Source organism: Capsicum annuum, chromosome 4 (genome assembly GCF_002878395.1).
Source record: "Capsicum annuum cultivar UCD-10X-F1 chromosome 4, UCD10Xv1.1, whole genome shotgun sequence".
In the NCBI taxonomy this organism is placed as follows: domain Eukaryota; kingdom Viridiplantae; phylum Streptophyta; class Magnoliopsida; order Solanales; family Solanaceae; genus Capsicum; species Capsicum annuum.
In genome coordinates this window covers 49,309,208-49,332,200 of record NC_061114.1, presented here as the reverse complement: position 1 = coordinate 49,332,200, position 22,993 = coordinate 49,309,208, and the positions used below count along the sequence as shown (strand labels likewise).

Genomic DNA, 22,993 nt, shown 5'->3' with positions numbered 1-22,993 from the left:
GTCATCGTCCCCCTCTTCTTCTATTCTCTTTTAATAGTTTATTTTATATACAAAATTTTATGTGCTTGAACAATCTTCACCATTTAAAGATGAGAAATAGTAGAAAGAAAAATTTGATATTCAATAAAATGATGAAAATTGAAAGAATAATGTATAAATGATCGGAAATGGGGAGATGAACACCGTCAATGTAAGGAGAAAGAAATTGATATTTTGATTGGTTGAAATTCAATCGATCTGTTAAAATATTTTTTCCTAATACTTAATTATACAAAATTTTGCCATTTCACATTCATTTTGTCAAAAATTCAACCCAAAGAAATTTGTTTTTGCTTATGTTTTCTATTTTTTCACAGCCATTTCATCATTACTTTAATGCCTAGAATACAATTTTGCAATTTCTAAGAGATTTATTAGGTTATTAGATGAAGGTATATTATAAATATATGGTGGTAGAATGGTGGTAGAGTGGTGTTGAAGTGGTGGCAGAGAGAGAAAGAAGAGATCAAAAGAAAATGTAAAAGATAATGAGAAAGAAAAGCCTCTTGTAAAGAGGAAAAAGATAGAAATTTTATTTTAAAAACAACAAAATGATAAAAGAGAAATTAAGAAAAATGAAAGAGATAAAGAGATTTAAGCAAAAAAAATTAAAAATTTAACATTTCATGCTCCCAAATGCAGTGTAGTGCACACACACTATGCTACATCAGTAGATTGTGTCTAATTGGCACACTTTTGTGAATAACTAAAGAGTTTAATAGGTACATGGTCTAATTGAGGTGTCAATACGAAAAAAAATTAAAAAGTTTAGAGACCTGTCTATATATTTGCCTTTTACAAAACACTTTATTCTTATAAACTTGTATAATTATATATACAAAATATGGAAATTTATGCATGTTATATGAGACCTCAATATAAATGTCAATATGCATATATTCAAGCCTATACCATGTTTATGAAAGCTCTACGACAATATGAATTTGTATTCAACAATAGAATGCCGCGAACATGAAATAGGCTCACCAAAAGAATTAGAGGATGAGGGATGTTCCTTGATAGGATCTACATTATCCTAAGTATCAATATTTGTGTCACAATTCAAAAACAAGGGTCGTGATGGCACTTGCCACGACGTACCTTGATAAGTAAGTCTATCCCCTAAACTGATACAAAAGAGAAAAAGACAAAAATTCCCAAGGTAAGGCTCTTATAACAAAGCCAAACCATACAAGTAATTATAACAATATGGAAAGAGTTATCAAAACCATACATTCTCAAACCCAGTGTCAATAGTGTAAGAACTACTAATATAACTCGAGTCCAAAAGAGAATACATAAAGTAACTCAAAACACGAAAACTCTGTCTCTAAAATATAATAAAGACATGGTCTGATAGAGAAAGATAGTAAGATCCACTCGAATGCCTGAAAGCTACTACCTTGAAAACTACAATAATCGCTAGAGTCAAGTAGCGAAAGGCGCACACGAACCTGGATCTGCACCAGAAGGGTGAAGTAGGAATGAGTACGGTCCACTTGTACACAGTAGGTATCATAGGCCGATCGAGAAAAGTAGAAAATAAATCATGCAAAATACACACTAAGGGCACGCCACCTGCAATCAAAAAATGTCCCACAATGGTAAACCACACTGCTTGCACTAACAGGTCTATAATATCCACATATAATACAACAACACACTAGATAGAGATACAAGTATACACATACAAGTAGAAAAAAGAGGAACATGTATAATCAAGATCATCAAGTACAAATAAAGAAAGCTAGAATAATTAGACATTTACAAGTCAAGAATATAACACAAATAGATAGCTGATATGGTGATGATGCACGAGATCGTCGCACAATTCCCATATACACCTACGGAGGCAAGCCTCCCGATGCAGAACCCATGAGGGGTTTGTCAACCCATATACAATCCATATATCTTATATCTCCTTCCCGGCACATCCTTCGAAAAGGGTTTTATAAGGCATTACAATATCTTCTCCCTGGCATATCCCTCGGGGAGGGTTTTTAAAAAGGTGTTGCCACTGTTACTCATGTGTTGCAACGGTGATAATAATTTTTCATGAATGAAAATGATATGAGAATGTAATGGTCACAACCAATCACAATGACTATTTTGACAACCATCCACATGATATATTTCCACAACCAACCATAATGATACATTTCCACAATCACGTGAGCCAATATCCACTTATTATTTCTATTTCATCCATGAATTTTCACATGTCTCATATGCCAATAAAGTGTGAATATAATCACAATACACCAATGGAACCACATTAAACATTTGAACTCACAACACAATTATTCATATGTATTCAAGGCTATCTATATCACATAGGACCCCACATGGTCACACATATCACATAATATCTCAATTTCAATAATTACATCACATATAAGTCTCTGCACAGGCAAAACACATAGGTAGTAATTTTTTCATGATTAGTTCCCACACTTAATATATATTTTGCACCATCATTTACTATCCAGTCAGTCTGAAAGAGTTAAGCCATAACCTACCTCGAATGTCGAAACCCATCCGCTACACTTTAAACTCACGACCTTATTTTTACTAATGATCTCAAACTTATCATAAATACCAAATATGGATTCTACACATCAAAATAAAATCAACGACACTCATATTGACTAGTTTAGGTTCGGAGTCAAAACAAACCTCCGAAATGAGTTTTTTTAAAAAAAGGAAAAAAATCATAACTTTACTTCAAAAATATGTTTCTCATATTTTTAGGAACCTAATATGAAAATTCAAGTTAAATCGAGTTAAAAATAAGGTTCAAATCAAAGAAAATGATTTTAAAGCTTTACCGGGTAAAATCTTTGATATTCAGATTAAAATCAAGAATCAGCTTTGTTTTGAAGGTTAATTGATGAAAAACTAGTAATTATAAGATTAAAATATTATTCAAGTGAAAAGGAGTAAAATTTGGATTTAAAATCAAGCCTTAAGATTTTTGGGGTTTTGAGAAATTAATCAAAGAAATTACTAAGAAAATGATGAAGTCTTACCTTAAATCCGTAAGAGAATAAGAAAATAGATGTTAATCTAGCTTTCCAAACTCCTACAAGCTTCACTTTTAAGCTTTCATACTATTTTAGGGTTCAACTCTCAAGTGTCAAGGAAAAAGAAATGGACAAAATGGGCCAATAAAGGGTAAAAAAACTGCTTTATATTGCAAAAAAATCTGCACGTGCAGATTTCTAAGTCCAAACAAATTTCAACGGCGTACTCAAAATATTTTTAGAGTCTGATATACGCAAACGAACAATGAAGCCACACTAAATTCAATGTTCTGGAAGCATTGGTGAAGTCGTATTTTTGAAGAAACATCATTTTCACAAAGTTGTCCCCTGAAACCCAAAATCACAATGTTCCAAACCGAGGTTCGAAATGAGATTTAAATATCGTAAAATCTCACCAAATATGCTACCACCCTAAAATAGGCATTCCGAAGTTTCTAGAGCAGTTGAAATTTTCATCTGAGATCATTTTGATCAAATGTGGGTCCCACACCCATATTCTTAATTTTTTAACTTTCTGACAAATAGGTTGAAATGAGTCCGAGTCCACAGGAACCCGAACCAAAGGTCTACCTAGTCTAAAATTAATATTCTGGAACTGCTAGCATAGTGCATTCATCCATCCATCACACAGATCAAAGAATATCCATATAAGTCCAAAATAAGGCTCTCAAAGCCATCAAAAATCACAAAATCTCATAAATTGTACCAAAAAACAATGAGAACCATGCCAATCACCCCCACGCCTCAGAAATACCATAATACAATTACTCCGTAGAGCCCCACCCCCACGCCTTAGCCCCTGTGTTATGCTCCGTAGAGCGGTGATGAGTAATTTTTATGTAGTTGTGACCCACTATAAAATGAATACTTAAACACAATTTGAAATATCTTGGCATACGTATAAAAAGACAAAAATAATTATTGGTCTTTTATTAAGGTTTTTCCATTTTTCATCTTTGAAAATTGACTTTTGTATGATTAATTTTTTTTCTTTGATGTTAATTTCGAACATGAGCGGATAAAAACCCTTGTTCTGGGGTTGAGGCCGAGAACATAATTATATTTTAATATTCTTAGAGTGGTTAACATTGATTTATTGCATGGGTTGTTTTTATTCTCTTGTTTCTACTATTTTAATGAATGGCCACCATTAGAATACATCTATAATCCTGTTGTGAACCTCGAATGAGAATGATTGGGATAGATCGAAGAGTTTAAGGAGCAAGTTCGTATTCTTCTACATAACGAAGGATGTGAAGTAACGGCTAGGATAGAAATATACCTAGAAGCCTTGTTTGGTGCAATTGTAGAAAGATAACTTAAAGAATCTAAATAGATTATTGCATCCCCGCTCAATGATATTATTGCAATGTCCATTATGTAGAAGATTAGAGGTTCGAAAGACCATGATCATAATCTAAACCCTGTGAATAAATTACCCAATAATCAACACTACCACAATAAGGATAGAGATTTATAGGATTATTAAGAGTGCCTCTACCTTGGAATTCTCTCTCATATTATTTACAACCTAGCTTATGTTGCGATTGTCACACTTTATTATTTAATGAGTTGTTAGATTATTTATTAAATCGTTCAACCCCTTTTGATACTCTGAAGCACTTGAATACATTATTGTCAAAACTTAAGTTAAGTAAATTACTAATCAAATAGTCCTCATGGGTATGATATTGGATTCTTTGAGTCGCTATATTACTTGTAAGATCATGTGCACTCACGTGTGCAATTGACCACAACAAGTTTTTGATGTCGTTGCCAGGGACTCAAATAATTAGTAATTTTCTAAATTCTTGCTTTTGATGATAAATTTAAGTGTTAACAACTTGATCTTAATAGCTGAATTTTACAGGTAGTGACATATCATGCTGGCAAGAGAAAAAGAATTGGTTGAGCCTTATTCAGAACCTGAAGGAATATTTTATTAGAGGCGAAGAGCAGCAACACTTCAATACCCAATTCAACAAATTCCAATAGGAGATCAAGTGAATCTTAATATTATTACTCTAATTGTTCCAGCTCTGGTGACTCCAGCTGCTCCTGCAAAAGTAGAAGCTAGAACGATATTTAAAGTGGTAATCCCACTTATGAAAAATGCTACTAATAGATTCGCAACCCAGATGTGGGTGGTCAATTTGAATTGAAGCAGAATATGGTGCAACTCTTGCACTCGAGTGGAAGTTCATAGGTTTATCTATAGGTTTATCTAATGAGGACCCATAGCAGCACATACAAAACTTTCTTGAGATCAGTGATACCTATATTCCTGCTGGGGTATCTACTGATTATGTCAGATTGACTCTCTTTCCCTTTTCTCTGTTGGGGAAATAAAAAGGTGGTTACATGCTGAACAACCAAACTTTATCACTTCTTGGGATGATCTATCTTAAAAATTCCTTATTTGATTCTTTCTATCAAGGAAGATAATACGTTTGAGAAGTGAGATTCTGAGTTTTACGTAGAAAAATGGAGAAATTCTTTACCAATCTTTGGAAATATTCAAGGCTATGCTAAAAAATTTCCCATCATCATCAGACTAATGATGTGTTAGTACATACTTTTATTAAGAGTCTTAATCCAAACACCAAGATTCTCCTAAATTCAGCAATAGGTGGTCAGGCTCTAGTAAAGATGTATGATGAATTACAAAAACTGATGAATTAGATTTCATAGGATAATCCTGAGTGACATGCTGATGCATAAGGTGCTCCAAAGAAAGTTGCATGTGTGCTGGAGGTTGATCATTTCACGGATATATTAGCCTAGATTACTTCTCTACAAAATCAAATAAATATGTAGTTCTGCAATATGAATCTGGGATCACATAACCCACACCACCAATAACAAATATAGTTCGCCAGGATCAGAATTGGTGCAAGGTTTGCGAAAGTAATGATTATACAGTAAAGGCTAGCACAGCTAATCCAGAGTGTGTTAATTATGTAGGAAATGCTAATCGACAAGGACATCAGAAATTTGGCAATACTTACAATCCTAATAGATGGAATCATCCCAACTTCTTATGCGGTAGAAATCAGGCACAAAATGCAAATTAATATCGTGGGCTAGTAAATCAGAATTAGTTGTAGCATACTTCAGGAAATCAAGCAACTACTCAATCTAGCAATATTGAAAAGATGTTGAAGAAGATTATGGATACTCAAGCACAGTTGGTAGCAGATATAAAGAACCAACGGATGGTTACAAAGAACTTAGAGGTTTAAATGGGTCAGATTGCAGGGTCACAAAACACTAGACCTTAGAGAGGTCTACCTAGTGATACTGAGCCAAATACAAAATAGGTGAATGCAATCACTACTCAGAGTGGGCTGTAACAGAAGGAGTTGGAACCTAAACAGGTTAATGCTAAGGTTGTTGATGTAGAAGAAACAAAGGATAAAAAGAATATTATGGAAGAAAAAGTTGAGTGCAAAGAAACAAAAGAGAAAAGTGTGAAGTTACCTCCACTTTTTCCATAAAGGTTGTAGAAATACCAAGAGGAAGCTTGCTATAAGAAGTTTATTCATGTGTTGAAATAGGTTCACATTAACCTACCTCTAGTTGATGTTTTACAGAGTGTTCTGAAGTATGCTAAGTACATAAAAGTCATCATGCCCAACAAGAACCGCCTGATGGAATATGTTATTGTGGCACTTACTGAGGTGTGCATAACACAAATTCAGAAAAGGTTTCCCACAAAGCTGAAAGATCCAGGGAGATTCACCATTCAGATTACAATTGGGCAATCAATAAGCGCTCGAGGTGTATGTGATCTTGGGGAGAGCATAAATATTATGCCCATATCTTTGTTTAGAAAAATGAGGTTAGGTAGCCCAAGACCCACCGCAGTTGTTTTGCACTTTGCTGACCATTCGCTTTCCAGACCAGATGGAATTGTTGAAAATATATTGGTGCATGCGGGGTCACTCATTTTCCCAATGGATTTCATTATTCTTGATTTTGATGCTAATGTATAAGTCCTATTTATTTTGGGACGTCCCTTTTTAGCAACCGAGTGTTCATTGATTGATGTAGCTACAAAACAATTGATCATGCATACTTATGACAAGGTCAAGGTGTTCGACGTGTACAAGGCAATGAAGTTACCTGTAGTATATGAAGAGATATCAACAATCACAGTCTTGGATCTCGAGTCTGACTTTCATCTTATTACATCCAAGGATCCCTTGGAGCAGGCATTGGTGGGATATGATTTTTTGATGATTTTGAAGTAGTTGGAATGGTTCAGCTTTTGGATGTGGCAAGCATTATTACTAGAAAAACTGTATTTGAGCCTTTGAATAGACCTATTGGCCCCTCCTCCAAAGCATTAAGGTAGCACTGAAGCTAGAACTTAATGCTCTATACTCGCATCTAAAAAATAATTTCCTTGGTGATGATGATACTTTGCTTGTGATTTTGTCTACAGGTTAATCTGATGTATAGGTGAAAGAGGCATTGACAGTACTGAAGAGAAGAAAAAAGGCAATCGAATAGCAAATATCAGATATTCAAGGAATTAATCCTGCATTCTATATGCATAAAATATTTTTGGAGTATGGATATAAAGCAAGCTTCCAACATCAACGAAGAGTGAATCTGTGATAAAAGAAGTAGTTAGAAAGGAAGTCATTAAGTGGCTTGATGCTAGGATAGTTTATCCCATCTCGGATAGTAAATGGGTCAGTCCTGTGCAATTTGTTCAAAAGAAAAGAGGGATGACTATTTTGACTAATGAGAATAATGAGTTGATTCTAACTTCTACAGTGACTGGGAGGATCTGTATAGATTACAGAAAGTTGAATGATGTTACTCGAAAGGATCACTATCCCATTCCTTTTATTGATCAAATGCTGGATAGGTTGGCTGTACAAGAATATTACTTTTTTCTAGATGGGTATTCATGCTATAATCAAATATCCATAACGCCAGAAGATCAAGAGAAGACAACCTTCTCCTATCCTTACGGCACTTATGCATTCAGACGTATGCCCTTTGGTCTAAGCAACACACTAGCGACTTTCCACATATGTATGATGGAAATCTTTTACGATATAGTGGAAGATTTTGTCAAGGTATTTATGTAAGATTTTTCCATTTTTGGTAATTTATTTGATGTATGCTTGCAGAACTTAGACAGGGTTTTGGCTCAATATGAAGAGACTAACCTCGTATTAAACTAGGAGAAGTGCCACTTTTGGTCAATGAAGGTATCTTTCTTGGTCATAAGGTATCACAAAGGGGACTTGAGGTGGACACAGCCAAATTAGAGGTCATTGAGAAACTACCATATCTAGTTTCATTGAAAGGTATGATAAACGTTCTCGAATATGCAGGGTTTTACAAATAATTTATCAAAGACTTCTCAAAGATAGCAAGTCCCATGTGTAAACTGCTAGAGAAAGAGGTAAATTTTGAATTTTAAAGCACCCATTCTGATTGCTCCTGATTGGGCATTATCATTCAAGCTGATGTGTAATACTAGTGTTGTGGTTGTTGGAGCATATTGGGGCAGTGGAAATATAAGGTATTTCACTCTATCTACTATGTAAGTAATACCTTAGATGAGACCCAGGTCAACTATATAGTCACAGATAAAGAGTTGTTGGCACTTATATATGCATTTGACAAGTTTAGAGCATATTTGATAGGTATGAAAGTAATTGTTCATACGAATCATGCTGCCATCCAGTATTTGTTCAACAAGAAAGACGTAAAGCCAAGGTTAATCAGGTGGATTCTTCTATTCCAAGAATTTAATTTGGAGGTTCCCGATAGAAATAGAGCTAAAAATCAAGTGGTTGACCACTTATCGAGGCTTTAGAGTCATGCTCATATTACTGATGATACAATATATATTCGGGAGGATTTTCTGAATGAGTAGTTGATAGCACTAAATGCAGTAGAGGTTCCTTCATTTACTGAAATAGTGAATTTGCTTGTTAGTTATATGTATCCTCCAGATGCCATAAGTCAACAAAAGAAGAAGCTATTTTGTAACTCCCGCTCATATATGTGGGTGAGCTCTATCTGTTCAAATAAGGTGCAGATAGAATTATGAGAAGATATATTTCAGAAGATGAATCCAAATAGGTGTTGGAAAGTTGCCATTCATCACCTTATGGAGGTCATGATAGAGGTGCATGAATAGCAAGAAAGTTATTACAATCTGGTTTCTTTTGTCCTATATTGTTCAAACATGCTATAGCTTATGTGAGAGAATATGATCAATGCCAGAGAAAGGGCACTATCTCTAGGTTCCATGAAATTAACCTGAATAATATTTTTGAAGTTGATATCTTCGATGTGTTGGGGATCAATTTTATGGGCTCTTTTTCACCATCAATGGTAATCTTTATATTTTGGTGGTTGTAAATTATGTGTCCAAGTGGGTGGATGTTGTAGCACTCCCCACGAATGATGCTAGGGTAGTGATGAAATCTTTAAAGAATAATATATTTACTTATTTTGGCACACCCAGAGCAATTATTAGTGGTGGAGGAACGCATTTTGTGAATTATTGGTTCAAGAACTTATTGGAAAAGTATGGAGTCACACAAAAAGTGGCCACTGCTTATCATTCACAGACAAGTGGTCAAGTGGAAGTATCTAACAGAGAGATCAAGTAGATTTTGTAGAAGACTATTAATGGTCAGCGTAAGGATTGGCTGGTTAGGTTGGATGATGCACTATGGGAGTATAGGACAGCCTATAAAAATTCCTATTGGACATCTTCTTATTATTTAGTGTATGTAAAAGTGTGTCACTTATCCACAGAGCTTGAGCATCATGTTTATTAGACAGTGAAGAAATTAAATCTTGATCTAAAGATGTTAGGAGAGAAGAGAATGCTATAATTGAGTGAACTCGATGAGTTTTGCTTACATCCATATGAAAATGAGAAATTGTAAAAAGAGAAAACCAAAAGATGGTATGATAAGAAAATTATGACTCGAGTCTTTGATCCTGGTCAGCAAGTGCTGCTATTCAATTTAAGGATGAAGATGTTTCATGGTAAACCGATGTCCAAGTGATCTGGACCTTTTAAAATTGTGAAAATGACTCTTCACGGGGCTATTGAACTTTAGCGTGGGGAAAAAAGTACTGCATATTTGGTAAATGGTAGCGAGTTAAGCATTATTGGACGGATCATGTGAACAGGAACAAGACGTTCATCATATTTGAAAATGAATGAAGCTAAGCTTGGTCATTCCATGACATGTAATAAGGCATTGCATGGGAGACAACCTACGAATGTAATGTAATAGCGTAGTGTATTTTCTATTTAATTGAAAAAGGGAAAAAAGAGAAAAAAATAAAAAAATAAAAAAATCAAAAATACAAAAAAATGTGTCGAGCCACGACCAAAACTAAGGCGCTAGGTGGGAGGCAACCCATTTTTTTCTCACATGTTTTGTTGTTTTTGTAGAGATTGCAGGAATGAGAAAGTTCAGGGCATGGGGATGAACAACAAGTGAGTAAATTTAGTGTTTTGGGAGGCTATCATGTACGTAATATATGTATTAAGTTAATGAAAAAGGAAGGCAAGAAAAAGGGGGGGAAATTCCCCCAAAGACACAAAATAGTGGCCTTCCGCGATAGCCCCATGTCACGGATCCTATCCACTGCAATAAGGTCTGTGTTGCTGTAATGCCCCGAGAGTACACCCTGGGCATCACACGATGCTAACAGTCTTGAGGGATCACAAGCTAACCCATGAGCTGGTACCTGTTGTGAGCACTAAATAATAATATCATAATTGCGTAAAATATCTGATATTGCCATAAGGTTTTATCACTAAATCAATACTGAAATATGAATCTATAGAAAACTAACTGAATCTTATTAAATACTGATAAACTGACATGTCGACTAAATATCCGAATACTGAATAACTGACTCTAATGTCTGAAAAGCCTCTAAAACTGACTAACTGAATATGAGTTGATGGGACAGGCCCCCAACTAACTCTATTAACTACTGAAATAGAGATATGAAGTAAAATAATCTGTCCTCAAATGATGAGGACTCACCACTGCTATTGTACTGTTGATAGCCTGAGAAGTGAAGTCTAAGCGTGGTCTAGGAACTGAGCGTCAGCACCTATGATATAATACATCATAGTGAAAAAGAAAGGTATGCGATCAGTACTTCGAATGTACTGGTATGCTAAATGAGATAGGCTGATATGCATGGTTTCATGAACAGAATTAATAATTAATTGAATATGCATATAAAACATGAAGTACTAAGTAGAGAACATGGAATCTGTAGATACTAAAAATATGGAGAATCTGTAAATATCGAGTATGCATGACAGTCTGTAAATACTGAAGATATGTGAAAATCTATAGACACTGGGGATATATGACCAAGCATATAATATGGACTGAGTAAAATCTATAAACTGAAATACTGAAAAATATTGATATCTGTATGCTTTGGTCAAACAACTCTAAGACTGCATAACTGAACTGGGACTGTAACTGAGACTACATCTGAGACTGTAGAAGGTATCAACTAACCGGCATGCCCCAATCTGAGCTAATCGAGGTCCAACCTGTAACCCCAGTTGGAAGAATATTAATACCGTGTCACGTGTACTAACGCTGGTTGTGTGGATCCACTTAACTGATATAATGTCCAAAGGACTAAGTGTGTCAAGCCTGAACTGACCGGTGACCCCTGCGAGATAGTCAAGCCTAATCTGATGGGTGACTTCTCATATCCTATGCTGGCTACGTAGTTCTGGAGAATAGGGACTGCTACTAACGACTTTGCCTATCGGATGGGGAAGTCACCACCCCTACACTCGTTCGATGCTAAATTCTACTCCCAACTGTAAGACACTAAAATACTAGACTGTTCTGAGTTTAACTGACTGATATCTGACTATTCTGATAATGCCCATAGTAAGTTCTAAAGACTATTTTGTAATGTACTGAGACTAGACTACATAAACAGCTATGGTTTTCGGGTATTCAATACCCCCAGGACTCAAAAACAACAATGTTAAAATGACACTAAAGCTTGGGGGAAAAAGTATGAAGACTTTTATTAAATCAATCACTCTTGTAGGCATTTTATCAAACATTGGTAGTTCATGATTAAAAACAATTATAGAAATGTCATAGAACTTATAGGAATAGCAAAAATTCAACATAATAGATCTAAATCATGGTTTAATTCAATAAATAATAATATAAAAACATGGAGGATTCAATGATATCAATAATTTCATGATAACATGGTATAAAATAAATAGTACATAGAGGTTCATGGATGTAATCATAATTTAAAATCAAATAACTTGAAAAGATTATAACTTGGTAATTAAAATATGTTATTTAGACTCCATGGATGAAAGGAATCCATGGATGAACATCTAACATACATGGGATAATGAATTTCCTGAGGTTCTTGGTGAGTTCTTGAGGATAGGTCTTGAATTTGAGGGCTAGGATTTCTTGTTCTTGGAAAAGGGGTCTTTAATTCTAGAGGAATTGAATAATGAATGATTACTTAGGTTAATTGGGTCTAAATTTTGTGTTTTAGGATGAGTTTAGGGTATAGGAAAACGACCCAAATACCTATAAACGGATTCAAAACGTAAGCTGAAAACTAACAATCCCAATTTTTGGCCTTGGCGCGATGCACCACTATCGCGCCAAGCCACTAAAAATGGACAATTGGGGCCTGGACAAACACTGCGACTCGGATCTATAGCGGTAAGCCTTGGGAATGCCAATTTGGCCACCTCCACGATGCGCCACCATTGCGGAGGCCCACTGGAAATTGCTAAACTGGAAATTAGCCTGCTCCGCGATTCGCCAACATTGCGGAGTCACATTGGCAATTGACAATTGTCATTTAGACTGTCTCCGTGATGCGCTAAGATAAAATGATGATGTTTAACAACTGAAACTTAAAATCGCCATAACTTCTTACCTGGTTATCGGATTTTGGTGAATTTTATATTGTTGGAAAGCTAATTGAATTTCTTACTCAATGGCTAGCTCTAAACTAAAAAGTAATAAATGTTTTGAAATTTTTATTAATGAATACTTATGCAATGGGACTTAGATTATGCTAGGAAAATATGGGGTGTTACAATATCTCTCCCTTGGGATCATTCATCCTCAAATGAAACTGGTTAAGCTGAGGAAAGATATTGGGTAGATCTTACACACTGAACATGTATATTTGATGCATGGAATGCATGACTAAACTAATTTGTAAATTCACGATTGACATGAACATGATGTGCAACTGAAAGTGAGTATGATAGAGAGAAATCTTAAGAAGATTGGTACCTTATACTAAATTTAAATTCGCGAAGAAAAAATGAGGGTACTTAGTTCGCATATCTGCTTCTGCTTTCCAAGTGGCTTCCTCAACGGACTGATTCCACCAAAGAACTTTGACCAATGGAACTTATTTGTTCCTTAGTCTATGAACCTGATGATCAAGAATTTTGACTGAAACTTTCTCGAAGGAAAGACTGTTCTGAATATCTATACTCTATAAGGGAACAACTACTGCTGGATCACCAATACACTTTTTCAACAATGAGACATGGAACACTGGGTGTACTAAGGATAAATCTGAAGGCAACTCAAGCTCGTAAGCTACCTTTCCAGAATGACTGAGAACTTTGAAGGGACCTACATATCGGGGATTGAGTTTCCTTTCTTGCCGAATCTCTTCACTCCCTTCATGGGAGAGATTTTCAAGTACATAAAATCACCGACCTAAAATTTGAGATCCTTTCTCCTCACATCTGTATACGATTGCATATGATTTCTATCGGCTTTGGGCATCCCTAAGCCGTTCTCTGATCAACTGAACCATCTCTAGCGCATCAAACACCAAGTCAGGCCCTATAATTGTGGCCTCACCTACTTCAAACCAACCAATTGGAGATCTATATCCCCTACCATAGAGAGCCTCAAATGGAGCCATACGGATACTGGAATAATAGTTGTTATTATATGCGAACTCAATCAAAGGTAAGTGTCCATCCCAACTACCTTTAAAATCAACTGCGTATGCTCTCAGCATAGCCTCAAGAGTCTAAATGGTCGTTTCTATTTGACCCTCTGTTTGAGGGTGGAAGGTTGTATTGAGATGGACTTGGGTACCAAGACCTTTTTGGAATGTTTTCCAGAAAAGAGAGGTAAAGTGGGTACCTCTATCTGAGATGGTAGATAAGGGAACACCGTTCAACATAACCAACTCTTTGAGATAGAGTTTGGCATAGTCCTCAGCTGAATAAGAGGTATAACCCAAATAGAATCATGTTGATGATGGGCACGAGGCAAACCTGTCAAAAAATCTATGTTCACTTCCTCTCACTTCCAAGTGGGAATACTGAACTCCTGGATAGACCCACTAGGTTTTTAGTGCTCAATCTTAACATACTGACATGTAGAGCACTTAGCCACAAACTCTTTAATATCCCTCTTTATCCCACTCTACTAATAGATCTCCCAAAAATTATGGTACATCTTAGTGTCCCCTGGATAAATAGAGTAACATGCACCATGACCTTCTGTAAAAATTCGTTGCCTCAAGTAATCTACACCAGGCATACACAATCTACCCTGACAACGTAACACACCATCTCCCCCTAGGGAGAAAACCTCCACTTTATGATCTCTGACTGATTCTTTCAACTTAACTAGACTGGGATCTCTAACTTAACTAGACTGGGATCTCTATCCTACTTTTCCTCCACCTTGGAAACTAGAGATGATTCTAAGCTACTCTCTACCTACACACTACCCTCAGCTGAGTCGACTAGGCGAATACCTAGTCGGGCAAGCTGATGGACTTCCTGAGATAACTACTTCATACCATCCTTCATATGAGATACACTACCCATAGACAATCTACTGAGAGCATCAGCCACTATATTGGCCTTGCTTGAATGATGCATAACACTCATGTCATAATCCTGTAATAATTCTAACCACTTTCTCTGATGCAAATTCAAATCTTTCTGAGAGAACACATACTGAAGGATTTTGTGATCTGTAAACACATCTACATGCACCCCATACAAGTAATGCCTCCAAATCTTTAAGCCGAATACTACTGCTACTAACTCAAGATCATGAATAAGGTAATTCTTCTCATGGGGTTTAAGTTGTCTGGAGGAATAGGCTACGACATTACCTCTCTATATGAGGACATAACCCAAACCTACTCTGGATGTATCACAGTACACAACAAAACCATCTGAACCATCTGGTAGAGTCAAGACTGGGGCTGAGGTGAGTCGAGTCTTCAACTCCTGAAAACTCTTCTCACATGAATCTGGCCACTAAAACTTAACTTTCTTCTAGGTCAATCTGGACATAGAGGATGAAATAGAAGAAACCCCTTCAATAAAATGACAGTAATAGTCGGTTAAACCCAAGAAACTCCTGATATCTGATGGATAGATGGGTCTAGTCCAGTTTCTCACCATCTCGATCTTTTGAGAATCAACTCTATTGCCATCACCAGAAATAATATGGCCAAGGAAAGCTATTGATCTTATCCAGAATTTACACTTACTGAATTTAGCGAACAACTGGTAAGCTCTAAGAGTCTAAAGTACTATTCTGAGGTGGTCTGCATGATTGTTTTCACTACGGAAGTAAACAAGAATGTCATCAATGAAGTCTATGATGAACATGTCTAAGTACTTCTTAAATACTCTATTCATCAAGTCCATGAAGGCTACTGGGGCATTTGTAATACCAAAGGACATGAACAAAAATTCAAAGTGACCATACCGGGTTTGGAAAGCTGTTTTCAAAATGTCACATTCTCTAACCCTGAGCTAATGATAGCTTGATCTGAGGTTTATCTTGGAAAAGTAGCTAGCACCCTGAAGTTGGTTAAATAAGTCTTCTATTTTAGGAAGTAGGTATTTATTCTTGACTGTGACCTTTTTCAACTGACGATAGTTAATACACATTCTGAGAAAACTGTCTTTCTTACGCACGAATAGAAATGGTGCGCCCCATGGGGATATACTGGGTCTAATGAATCCCTTATCTATGAGATCCTTCAAGTTTTCTTTCAATTCTTTGAGTTCAGCTGGAGCCATTCTATATGGTGAAATAAATATAGGCTGAGTATCTGGAAGAAGGTCTATTCTGAAGTCAATTTCTCTTTCAGGAGGAACTCCATGGAGATTTTTAGGGAACACATCTAGGAATTCCCTGACTACTGAAATAGACTCAAGGGTTGAAGTTTCCGAGTTAGATCTCTTTGACTCGCACAAGATGGTAAATACACCCCCTTCGATATCATCTTTCTGGCTCTAAGGTATGAGATTAACTGACCCCTAAGAGTTGTAGTACTACGCCTCTATTCAAGGACTGGTTCATTTGGGAACTAAAAATAAACTATTCTATTTCTACAGTCAACCTAGGCATAGCATGAGTGGAGCCAATCCATGTCGAGAATAACGTCAAAATTCATCATCTCTAATTCCACGAGATCAACTGAGGTAACTTTATGAGATATTTTGATCGGACAGTTCCTGTATACCTGTCTGGCTTTAATAGAAATACCTACTGGGGTAGACACTGAAAAGAGCTCTGCTAGAGTTTTGAGACTGACTCCGAAGGTGACGGCTATATATGGAGTTATAAAAGAAAGAGAAGCCCAGGGACTAGTAATGCATAAATATGTAAGTGAAAAACCTGCAACATACCAGTGACTATGTCAGAAGAATTTTCCTGATCTTGGTGGGACTAAAGAGCATGTAATTTGTTCAGACGCTGACCACTGGTAGCAATGGAAGCGACAACCTGCCTCTCTAATGGGGAGACGCCATCCCTGCACTCGCTTGGTGCTAGCTCCTACTCCCAGCTGAAAGACTCTGAACTGATTCTCAACTTAAACTAAACTAAATCTGATACTAATCATATTTCTTGACTAATCTAACTGAGTTAAGCTAAATTCACTTGGTTCCGTATCTGATGGAATACTACTGAATCTCGTTATCTGACTAAACGATACAATGCTTTGAATAGATTACTCAATTACTACTGAGGTCTGAACTGAACACTTGAGTACTACTAGATTTGAGCTGAGTACAGAACTAAGGCTAGATTACTAGCGATACTGAGATTACAGAGATTACTGAGATTTCTTAAGTTTTGTATCTGTCTGAGAGTACAGAGTTCTATAACTCACTGAGTTCGGAGAATCATAGCTTGACTGAGATTATCATGAAAACTGACATGGGCTCAAGACTGCAGCTAAATTATCGGGTACAAATACCCCCACGACTCGATAACATAAAAGTAAAGCACAACCATTCTTGAATTATCAAGACCATGGACATTCATTCACCTTCACAATTACTAAAGCATCTCTTCAAACATTTAGAAATCATAAACATGTTATAGTATAGGGAGACATGCTATTGGCTCATACTCCCTTCAATAAGGTCTTACATCAAACACTTAACATGCATTAAAGAACACATAATTGGGGGATTTCATGCTAACATGTTACAATTCATTCTCTAAGGCTTTTCAACAAATACTTGGCGTGCATAGGCTTGCACATAATTGGGGATTTCTAGTCAACATGCTATTATGATTCTAATTCCTTCACATAAGCATTTTATCAAACATATGGGGAGCATGCTTTGCTTATTCAACAATTTCTACACTTAATTGACATGAACACGTCACTTAACAAGCAACTTGAAGAGGGTTTATCATGACCATCACATGAATATCACATACTAGGGTCAAAGCTTGAAACCTCATAAATAAAACATGAATTAGAAACTCAATAATAGCATGAACTCCAATTTCAATTCACATGAATCATGAAAACTCATAAACATAAGATCTTTGAAATTTAGAAAAGGGTTCTTGAGCTTCTTGGATGAAAGGGACCCAAGAATCAACATCTACATACCTTGTTATATGATTCTCAAAAGATTTACGGAGGAATCTTAATGACTTGGGCCTTGGATTAGAAACCCTAGGTATTGTTCTTGGTTTCTTGAGAGAGAAAATATTTTGATTTTAGGGAAAAATTGATGAATAAAGAAGTATTTTCATTATTTAGGGTATAGATCCCTTATATAGACTAGTTTAGGGCTTTAGGAAATGACCAATTGGTCCTTGAAATTTAAAAATAGAAAATAAAAATCCCGATTTCACATGCTGGCGCAATGCGGTGGAACCGCACCAGCTCACTGGAAACTGAACAATTGGGAAACTGGTTGGTGGCGCGATGATGTGGAAATTGCATTGCCACCTTGGTTACGAACTAGAAAAAAACCGCGATACGGTAGAATCACGTTGATGCACAGGAAATTGACAACTCTGAAATTAATCCTTGGCACGACATGCCATAATCGTGGAGGTTCACTGGATTTTGATGATTGTCATTTTGGCTGGCTCTGCGACCCGCTAAAGTACTAGGTGGTACACTGTCTTACTAAAATGGCTCTAACTCTTCGTCCGAGTGTCAAATTTGGGAAAATTTGGTATCAATGAAAAGCTTATTTAATGCTCTACATGAAAAAAAGTCGATATTAGGGAAATTCTACACAGTTTAAAATACTTCTCACTTGGGAAGACACTTCTCAATCTTTTAGGGCCAGATTAACACTTCACTGAATACGCTCTAAAGCTCAGACTACGAGAGAATTTTGTAGGGTCCTACAATATCTCCCCCTTTAAAATATTTGTCCTTGAATGTCACTTGATAGGCTAAGAATATTGATTGACTGAACTTACTTAAGGAACGAGAACATCTGAAACATGACTATGCAACTGGAACTACTGATGTTCTGAGTTCTCATACTGAACATGCATATCTGATGCATGGGACACTCAACTGAAGCTACTCATAAGTTAAATTCTCATAATAGACATGCATATCTGATGCATGGACTCACAATTGAGTTGATCTCATGAATGCATGACTGAACACACTGAAAAGCTAAACTCTTTCTACTGAACATGCATATATAATGCATGAATATCTGACTGAACTGACTCTCAAAAGCATGACTGTGTATGCAATAATAACTGATGTTAACTTCGTAAGGAAAGTCTAAACATACAACTGAAGGAGTCTAAGGACATGAAAGCATTGCAATATCATGGGGCATCTCCTCCTTGGGAATCTATGTCCCTCTAAACATACTTCACTGAAATACTGGGGCGGTGCACGAAGCACCTACTAACCGAGTCATAATTGACCAACTGAGATCTAAAACTAATACATGACTCATGCTGACATATAACCTCAAAATGGGAGAAAAGGATCTAACAATGCATATCATAAAGACGAAGGACTCATAACATACCCAAATCTATATCAGGGAACCTTTCTTGATCATAGTGGGTCTAAAGTGCATGAAGTCTGCTCTAACGCTAACCACTATTGGCACCGGAAGGGGCACTCTGCTGATGAAACTCTCTACTCCTCTGAGCTAGCACTCTATATTCTCGTATTCTGTGTCCTAGATTACCACACCCAAAGCACACCTCACTATTGGCTTTATACACACCTAGGTAGCTCTTGCCACACTCTTCACAAAGCGGATAGGTACAAACACCACTAGCACTACTCTGGGCTTTGGGGTCTGGCGCCCCATCATGACTGACACCCCCAAACTCTGGTGCGGGTACACTAACTGAGGATGGAGCTAGTACTGAAAATCTCTAGCTATGCTGAGGATGGCTACCACCGTGGAACCCTACCTGAGAGAAACCATGACTATCTGTTCTAGCTTTCTTACTCACTCTCTCTCTTTGTTTTACCTTATCTTCCTCAATCTGATATGCATGCATCATCATCCTAGAAAAGTCTATATCTCTATTGAGCATAGCAGCCCTACACTCTTTCAACACTAACCTGGATACACTAGTCACAAACTTAATCATACTCGCTCTAGGGTCAACTATCAAGTTGGTCATACTTAGCTAACTGGTTAAACTTAAGACAATACTCTTTCACTATCATGGAGCCTTGCCTTAGGTTCATAAACTCTTCTACTTTAGCCTCCTCAATATTTGGTACATCTGGATTGGCGGAAACTCTCTCTCATCTCTAGCAGGAAAAACTTATCTAGAAAGGCATCCTGAAACTCCTGCTAAGTCACGGGAGCTGGACCCTCCCCTCTACTCTTCTCCCACATCACTACCCGATCATGAGTAATATACTTCATCCTATATAATGCTAACTCTATACTCTCCTTGTCAGTAACATGCATAATCTGGGTGATCTTCCTTACATCCTAAAGATAAAGCTGTAGGTTCTCACTGCTACTGACCCAAAGAATTCTGGCAGGCTCATCGTCATGAAATCTCTAATTCTGGATATATCTGAACCCCCATCTTACTGAGGTGAGGCCACAGCCTGATGGTTACCCTGAACATTAGTCACATCTTGGGCTAGCGCCTAAAAAGCTGCTCGTAACTCTGTATGTGACATATTCTCATTCTCAGGATCTACTAGCGAAGGTGGATGGTCATCAAACCTATGGGCACTATCTCTATGAGGAGCCATACTCTGTAAATAGAAGAAAAATATGGATTATACTGAGGATTAACTTGAGCTCATGCTCACTCGCACGAAATGAATACTGAAATAAAGGAAATGGCTCCTAAAAACATCTTATGTCCTCTTGTACAAAAATGTGGCGCACAACACACCCATGCACAAGACTCTACTAAATGCGGCTTTTCAGACTCCCTAAGACACTATTGAACCTTAGGCTCTGATACCAAGTTTGTAAGGACCTAATTTTTTTCTGAAACTGAAATGTCACACGGTGCTCATGATCCCGAAGGACCATAAGCTAACCCTCTACTGATATCTGTACCTAAATATTGCATAATATAGATAATAAATGTGGAAACTGTCCATAAGGTTCAAAACATCTAAAAATACTTAAAATTGAAAACTGAATACTAATACATCTGTCCAAAAAGCCTCTAAACTGTCTGAACTGTGGAGTTGATGGGATATGTCCCTAACTAACTCCGTCTACAAAAATTAAACCAAATTTGATGCAATAATAAACTAAGGATCATCCTCGAATGAAAAGGATTCACTGCTACGCCTACTGCTGCTGACTAGGACTGAGCTGCTAAGGGTACTCTGGATCTCATTTCTCTGAATCTATGGTGTCAAATAAAATACCATAGCGCAAATGCGTCAGTACGGGAATGTACCGAGTATGAAGATGAGGTAAGGCTAAATGCAAGGACTTACGCATGAACAATTACATAACTGAATAATCATGAGACTACTTAATGAGAATGTATGCATAAATGCACAAATCATAACCGAAATCATTGCAACTCGAAATACTGAAACTCGAATACCATTTTACTACTATCTGAACTTACTACTAATGCCTGAGATACTGAACACTGAATTATCCGATACTAATAACTGAGTACTGGAGTTGAGATCAGTCTTATCTAGTGAGTGGTCTCAAAAACTGATGATACTAAAACTAATTAACTGAATCTACTCATATCAATGACTAAATTTTGAGCTTTCTACTCTCGACTGACTGCATCAGAGATCAAACCTCTCTAATGGATGATCCCTAAATCTACTATCAATGACAAAAAGAGATTTTATCTGAGATCAAACCTATCTAGTGGAGGATCTGAATCTGATAATGAGAATACTCAACTGGATCTGAGATTGATATCAAGCCTATCTAATGGGTGATCTCTGGATCTGATAATAAGATTACTCAACTGAATCTGAGACTAAGATCAAGCTTATCTAATATGTGATCTCTGGATCTGACAATAAGATTACTCAACTAAATCTGAGACTGAGATCAAGCTTATCTAACAGGTGACCTTTCAGGTTCCTTTAGTCACCACTGCATTCATATCCTTCTCAGGATCTGACAATGAGATTACTCAACTGAATCTGAGACTGAGGTCAGGCCTATCTAATGGATGATCTCTAGATCTGACAATGAGATTACTCAACTAAATCTCAGACTGAGATCAAGCCTACCTAACGAGTGATCTCTGGATCTGACAATGAGATTACTCAACTGAATCTAAGACTGAGATCAAGCCTATCTAATGGGTGATCTCTGGATCTGACAATGAGATTACTCAACTGAATCCGAGACTGAGATCAAGCCTATCTAACGGGTGATCTCTGGATCTAACAGTGAGATTACTCAATTGAATCTGAGACTGAGATCAAGCCTATCTAGCGGGTGATCTCTAAATCTGATAACAAGAATGCTCAACTAAATTTGAGATCAAGCCTATCTAGCGGGTGATCTTTGGATCTGATAACACTGATACTGAATAACTTTATGTGGGACCATGCCTATCTAGTGGGTGGCCCATGAATTAATGGAACTATCTGAGTTCCTCACTGAGATAGATGACCGTATCTGACAGTCCTGATTTCTGAGTGCTTTTTTGAAGATTGATACAAAAACTGTAACTGTGGAAGTTCTCACTTAACTGACATACCCTAAATCTGAACTGGTGGGTCCAACCTATAACCTCAGCTAGAAGGGTGTCAATACCGTGCCATGGGTAAAGACCTCTCTGGTCAAGCCTTTCTAATGGGTGACCCTTGCAAGAAGTCAAGTCTAAGACAGTATAATAGTCAAGCCTAGCTAGCGGGTGACAAGCCTTTTCTAATGGGTGACTCTTGCATCCTGCACTGGCTACGTAATTTTAGAGTTCAGGAATTGCTCCTAATGACTCTGCCTCTCTAACGAGAAGCTGTCATCCCTACACTCACTCGGTGCTAGCTCCTACTCCCAGTTGAAAGACTCTGAAGTGATTCTCAACTTAAAATGAACTAAATCTGATACTGATTATATTTATCGACTAATCTGACTGAGTTAAGCTGAATTC

At 36.9% G+C, this 22,993-nt stretch overlaps 1 non-coding gene across 1 annotated transcript; it reads right to left on the bottom strand.

Annotated features, from left to right (window-relative positions):
- Positions 1–5,530: 5,530 nt before the first annotated feature.
- On the bottom strand, positions 5,531–5,635 carry LOC124898300. Its single transcript, XR_007055275.1, has one exon. It is a non-coding gene; the product is annotated as a small nucleolar RNA R71 (small nucleolar RNA).
- Positions 5,636–22,993: the final 17,358 nt, after the last annotated feature.